This window comes from Beta vulgaris, chromosome 6 (genome assembly GCF_026745355.1).
Source record: "Beta vulgaris subsp. vulgaris cultivar EL10 chromosome 6, EL10.2, whole genome shotgun sequence".
Taxonomy (NCBI): Eukaryota; Viridiplantae; Streptophyta; class Magnoliopsida; order Caryophyllales; family Amaranthaceae; genus Beta; species Beta vulgaris.
Window position 1 is genome coordinate 50,308,715 of NC_079207.1, and position 7,473 is coordinate 50,316,187.

The window sequence follows — 7,473 nt, forward strand, 5'->3', positions numbered from 1 at the left end:
CTGCTACGGAAAGGGCTGCTAGCAAAAAACACATCCCTTAGGGCTGTTTTAACCGCAACCCTTCCGTCTTTTTCCACTAGTGACTATAATATACTACTATGACTTTCCAACTCATAACCCTAAAAATCCATACTTTAATATTTGAAATTGTTAGGGCTGGTGGTAATACCAGTGGCTATGTTTTGTGGTACTAAGATTTTTCTATTAGTTGTTCTTTTTGTGGAAGTGATGACCATAGTATTGAGAAGTGCTCACTATTATATCCTCCTCAAAAAGAGGTTACATTTAGGTTACTTAAGAATTCTAAAAAGAAATGGTTGGCAGAATCCTTTGAAAATGCTTCAAGGCAAGCTAAGTATCTCACCACAGCTTAGCAAGCTAATGTAGTAGAGGCAAAGCCTGAGCATGTTCCTCGAAATTCTTATATTCCTGGTATTGGGTTTGGTGTTGTTTAGAATTCTTCTCGAAAGAAGTTTCATCCTAAAGTGTTTTATGGTGTGAGAACTAATCCTATTCAGAAAGGTATTGTGATCAATGATGGTGATCAAGTTGGTGTTGGGAAAGTTGCTACTTTGAGTCTGCCTAAGAATAATGAGAAAATTAAAGCTTTATTGATGTATGATGATGTTGGAGTGGAGTCCTTTGATGATGAGCCTAATTGCAAGGCTTTAACTCCCTCCTCTGATCCCTCCTTTGACCCTCGTGTCAAGTATGGGGTTGCTGAGAAGTGCAATGTTTCTGAAACTGAGTCTGGACTATTGCCTCTCCCTCCTCCCCCTGCCAATGATGAATTTATATCTCCTGTCCCCCTGAGAGTAGTGTATCCAGCAGATCTGTTTGGTGGGAATTATAAGGATGATGCTCCCAAAGAGGATGACCTACTTGCAATTGATGACACCTTTTCTGGTGTTAAAGAAGGTACATATATAATTGATGAGTTGCAGGATGATCATGATGCTATGCTAGAAGGTTATTTGTCTCAACCTGAAGGCATCAATGATTAAGCAAATTAAGGGAATGGATGTTGAAGAGGCTAGCCTTGTGAAACAAGTTTATTCTTCTAGTTCAGCCAAGAGGAGAAAGGGATGCAGGGAGGATGATTCTGCCTCATCTGGCCTTAAGAGGGACAGGGTCTTGTCATGCCTTGTCTACCATTTGCAAGTTTTTTTGTGAATGAATGTAAGTTTTTGGATCATTAGGGGTTACAAGAAGTTTCTTACAATGGAAGAAATTAAAGATTTTTTTTAAATGTAATAATATGCATATCATGGTTGTGTGTGAAACCAAAGTACAATCCTCTCCCTTTGAAGGGAGTGTAAGGCATTGTGGTTTCACTTCTTTTGATTATGTCCCTACTATTGGTATGGCATATGGTTTATGGTGTTTATGGAAGGATAGCCCTTCTAATCCTTTTATTTTGAAGGTTGTTCATGAATCTAGTAGGTTTATGGCCTGCTCTGTTGAAGTGTTATCTATGAATTGTTCCTTTATTGCTATTTTTGTATATGCACCTAATTATGGTTTAAAAACAAGATTTTTGGGAGGAACTGATTATTTATTTAAGTTCTCTAAATTTGCATTTCTTGATTATGGGAGATTTTAATGAGTTGAGTACGAGTAACGATAAATTAGGAGGATGTCAATTTAGTTTTTCTCGTCTTAACAATATGAATCGTCTGTTTGTATTAGTTGAATGCATAGAATTGCCTTTTGAAGGAAACTCTTTTACTTGTCATAAAAAACCGCATGGACCTAATAATTAATATTCTTGAAAGATTAGATAGAGGTGTAGTTAGTTTGGATTGGTTAAATTTGTTTCCCTCTTTGAAAGTTAAGCATCATAATTTTACTTCTTCAAATCATTGTCCAATCTCATTATCTTTAAAGCTAAGCCAAGCTAGGAAGGCCGCTCGCTCCATTTCGTTTTAATAAATTATGGACCAGAAGAAATGTTTTTGATTACTTAGTTAAAAAGACTTGGAGTACTCATATCCAAGGATCTCATATGCTTTGCTTCACTCATAAATGTAAACTCTTAAAAGAAAAAGCTAAAGTTTGGTCTACTACAAGGTTTGAGAATATTTTTCGACAACTCAGAGTAGTTGAGGAAAAATTAAAATAAATTCAAGAGCATTTTATTGTAGAAGGTGATTCCTAATATCTTATTGATTCGCAAAAAAAATTTCTATCTAAGCAAAATAAGCTTTTACTCTTTCAAGACATGCACTGGAAAATAAAAGCAAAATCTAATCATTTAATACTTAGCAATGCAAATACAAGTTAGTATTATGTATGTGTTAGAAAGAATCATAATCTGATTAACTCAATTTCAGGATGAGCAAAGTAATGTTATTAAGCACCTTTCGAGAATTGAGGAGTGTATTACTAATGCATTTCGACAGCGTTTCTTGCAGAGTACATCTTGTTCTATTAGCCATCAGGAAGATTTTGATCTTTTAGAAAGGATAATTTCAGAGGAAGATAATGATTTTCTTCATAAACAGGTCACTTTTGAGGAAGTTAAGGCAACCACTTTTGATTTAGCACTTGACAAATCCCCTGGACTGGATGGTTTTCCTCCTTTCTTTTTTCAAAAGTATTGGTCTCTAGTAAGAAGATCGCTATTTAGAGCTATAAGGGCCTTTCTCCACTCAAGAAATCTCCTAATTGTAACTCTTATTCTAAAGATTGATAACCCCTCAAATCCTAACCATTTTAGGCCCATTATTAGTCTTTATTCTACTATTTATAAGATTATCTCTAAGATGATGGCGACTAGACTAAATGAGGTGTTGGGTAAAATTATCCACCCTCTCCAAGGGGCTTTTGTCCCCGAAAGATTAATCCAGGACAATATTTTAATAGCTCATGAAGTTTTCACTCTTTTAAAAATAAAAAAGGAAGGGAGGGATGGATTGCTATTAAATTAGATATGAAAAAAGCATATGATAGATTAGAATGAAACTATACTTTTAAGGTTTTTGAAATGTTTGGTTTTAGCGATAAATGGATTAATTGGCTAAGGCAATGTATTACTACTGTCTCGTTTTCAGTACTTATAAATGGGATCCTTGGAAAAACTTTTACCCCATCCCGGGTAATTAGACAAGGGGATCCTTTATCTCCCTATATGTTCATTTTTTGTGCAAAAATTTTAACTCGTAAATTCTACCAAGCAAGCCTTTATAGTTCAAGAGATATAGGGGTTAAACTAGGCCATTCTAGAGTTAAGGTTCCCTTTCTTATCTTTGCAGATGACACTATAGAGCCACGGAAGATAGTTGCCATACCATAAAGGATATTCTGGATAAATATTGTTCTATGTCTGGTCAGTTAGTCAATTTCCATAAATCCGCATTTCAATGTACGCAGAATGTGGATGGATTTGTTTCTAAGGGTTTTGCTAGTATCCTCCAGATGGAAGAGACTCTTGTGTTAGGTAAATATTTAGGTTGTCCTATTATATGCACTAAAGTTACTAATCACACTTTTGTGGATATTCAAGAAAAAGTAACTTCCCAATTGTCTAAATGAAAGGCTAATTCTCTTTCTCAAGCAGGACGAACTATTCTCATACAGTCGAATTTAGCAACAAAAGCCAATTTTCAAATGCATACTTTCTCTTTGCCGCCTTTAATATTATCTTCATTAGATAAGAGTTATAGAAATGTTTTTTGGAATAAACCTTCGGATGCTAAAACCCCCAATTTGATATGTTGGGATAAGATTTGTCAACCAAAGAAATTTGGGGGTATGGGGCTCGAAAAGCTAAGATTAATAAAGTAGCCCTCCAATTCAAACTTCTTTGGAAAATCCTTTCTTCCCCTGATAATCTTTGGGTTAGTTTTGTTAAAAAAAATCTCTAAAAGGGGACAATTTGTTCAATTACAAGCTAAAAACTAATGTTTCTTGGCAATGGCGTAAACTTATGAATTTACGAAATAGTTTCGAAAAAGGAGTACAATGGAATTTAGGGGATGGCCAATATGTTTCTTTCTGGTTTGATCATTGGGTTTATGAATTTCCTTTAGCAGACAGATGTCAGGTGGTGGAGGGGTCTGAAGGAGTTTTAGTTAACAATTTTATCTCTCAGGATCGTCAATGGAATTTAAATTCATTATCCAGTTGGTGCCGCAGGATATTTTAAATGATATTAAACCTCCCAAGTAATTTTATGAAGGATAATTTGTTCTGGGGTCCTTCTCCTGATGGAAACTATATGGTGAAATCAGGGGTTAATCTGCTTCAGGGGTTGCGCTTTCAAGCTCATGGCCATCCGATCTTTACTTGGCTCTGGAAACTTAAAGTCCCCCCAAAGATTAAATTTTTCATGTGGAGACTTTGTCACAATGGTCTCCCAACTAAGAAACATTTAGAACTTAGTCATGTCTTTCTGCCCCTAGACCGTGTCTTTTGTAATGCCCAATCAGAGGATGCTGCTCACATTTTTTCTCGTTGTCCCTTGGTCAGAGATGTGTTTGCAGACCTTTCCAAAAGGATAAATCTGCCAAGCCCGGACATTATTAGTGAAAATGTGTCGTCTATCGAGTTCTTAGAGGCTCTTAAAAAGAAGTTCTCTATGGTAGAAATAGAAATGTTTGTCATCTCTTGGTGGTTTATTTGGTACAACAGAAATGGAGTGATATTTCGAGAAGAGGCATGTTCTACAGTTAAGATCAGTAGTATGATTTGTGCATATTTGGATAACATTAGCAAAATAGGTCTGCCTAGTTTATAGTTGGAGGAGAGGTGTCTTTTTCCGGTAAAAGGAAGGCTGCCTTTTCTATATCAAAGAAAATAAGTAGAGAGTTGATTGTTTGGACTCCTCCAGAGCTTAGGGACTGTGAAGATTAATTTTGATGGGTCTAAACTCTCTAATGGCCAGGCAATAACGTTTGGATTTATCATTAGAGATGAGACTGGTTCTCTGAAGTTATGTGGTGCCGGTGCTCTTAGTAGGTCTGAGTCGATTTTAGTTGCTGAAACCAGAGGTCTTCGGGAAGGGATTAGGGGGGCGCTCTTGTTAGGTGTTAAGAAAGTTATTCTTGAAGGGGATAACTTGGCCGCCATCCAAGCTATTAAAATATTTGGAAAATCCCACGAACAATTAATGCTTCCGTTTAAGAAGCAGGTGAAGATCTTAAAAGGTTTGAAGAAGCTAAGTTAAGATCCATCATATTTATTGGGAAGCTAATGCTGCTGCCGACTGGTTGGCTCACAGGGGCCACTCTACGACTAATCTCACCTATTGGTTTGAAATTCCTGATTTCCCCTTCTCTGTAATCATCCGCAAGGATGCTTTAGGGTGGCCAACTAGGTGGAAACCTCGCTAGTTTCTCTTTCCCTTTTTTTTTTTAAAAAAAAATGAAGCATTTGCTTATCCTGATTGGCACACTCGTAATGAAATTGTATTTTTCCAAAAGTTTTCGATCTCCCTTCATGGGAGCACAACCCCCTTCCCTCGCCCCTCTTCCATACATGTAATCCCCCACAATTTTAAAGAAATTTTATAAATATATTTAAGTATTTATATAGCTGTATTTAAATCCAAATGAGTTTGGGAAAATGATTTGACTTTTAAAGGGGGTTAACTATTTTAAAAGTCAAATGAAATTATTTTTCATAGCTTAATAAAATTAGAAACATTTTAATTAAGCATGTTTTAATAAAGGTTTTGAATATTAAAGTATATTGAAAAGGAAGTTTAATGGAATCGAAAATTCAAAAAGGGATAAAAAGGGAAAGAGTCATTTGATGACTAAAGTCTTAAAGTGTCCATCTTATTAGTCATCAAGCTTATAAACATAATCTCTTTTCCTAAGCCCATAAAGAGAAGTCTTTATATAAATATCCTAAAAACCCAAATTATTTCACCCTACACATTATTTCTCTCTCAATCTCACGTCATTCTCTCTCCTCACTCCTTCGACCTTTCTCTCTCCTCCTTGTTCGTGCGTAATTCTTGAATTCTCTCCCAAGGTTCGTTTCTTCTTCTTCAAGTTCGTTTCTTGTTCAACAAGAAACGTCACAAATCCTTCACAAATACCGAAAGCCGCTGCTGCTGTGTGCTGACGCGTGTGGACTGACCGGCGCTGCCACTTTCCTCCATTGTTGTCGGTTGTTTTCTTTCTTCCTTCCTAAGATTCCATTAAAAGACTAGTTTTTATGTTATTTTATTATTATTTATCATGTTTGCTAATTAAATTACTGTTTTATATACACATATATTTTCGGTCATCATGATTTTTTTATAATAAATTTCAGATTTATTATGTTGAGTTAATTTTTTTACTTTTAATCATGGAAATAAGAGTTTTTAGGGTTTTTAATTTCTAAAAACTAAAGTTATATATTATAAAGTATGAGATTTATTTAGTACGTAATTTCAAATACGTTATATATGTTTTGAGGATGGTTATTAAATTTTATAGGTGCTGTAATTTCATAAAAGAATGATTTATGGAGTTTTTAAAGATTTTTAATTGCTAGAATAGTAGTACTATACTAGGAATTAAAAATAACGTAAGTTTGATACCTGAAAACGATTTTTAAACGTGTTTTAAGGGGGTTTTGATCGTTTTAAAGCTGCTGTAATTTTTGGTTCAAGTTATTAATTTTCGTTACTTTATTTTCTAGGCGGAGATTACGTTGTAGGAGACTTTTAACGATTTAAAAGTGGCCTACAGGCTAGTATATACAAGGTACGTAGATTATTTGCGTGTTATGTGGTTTAGAAGCATGTTCTAAGAGTATTTTAATATTAGTATCATGTATAGGAACCTATTTGTTTATATATGTGAATGCTGGAATTTATTTTACATGTTATATGCCTGTGTGCAACATGTGATCGAAAAGTGATTATGTTATCAGATTATAAATGTTTGTATGGAATGATTGATGCAAGCATGTTAAATTAGTTTATTTATTAATTCGTGTACGAATTAATATAAGTTAAAGTGAATCATGTATTACATGTATTCTTTGAGTATTATTTATTATCTTAGGAGGACTGTGGATCTTGTTTGGTAAGTTACAAGTTATACCTATATAAAGGTAAAGTTTATTGTTGGTTAGGTTCAACAAGTAAGTAAAGAATAAAAAGGAATTAAGTAGTCTTGGATTGTAAGTTGTGATCACTTGTTAATCCAAAGATAAAAGAAGTTCTATTATGAATGTTTGATTATAAATTATGTGTTACTGTCTGTAAGTGTCAACACAAGTAATAACATGTAAATAACGTAAAGTGTAACGAGAATAAGTTATAGACTTTAGACTGGTGCACGTCTAGAGTTGGACACTAAGGGTTGGAGTACATGGTTGTAGCCCATGGCTTTTCTAGGAATGGATTGATCACCATCCCTCTTTCAGTTCAAAGGTTCCTCGATATCGCAGTCATTTATGGAATACGTGTAGCTCCGTATTTCCTATTATAGTTAAGTCAACTCGTCCAATAACTATTCCATTTAAAGGAAG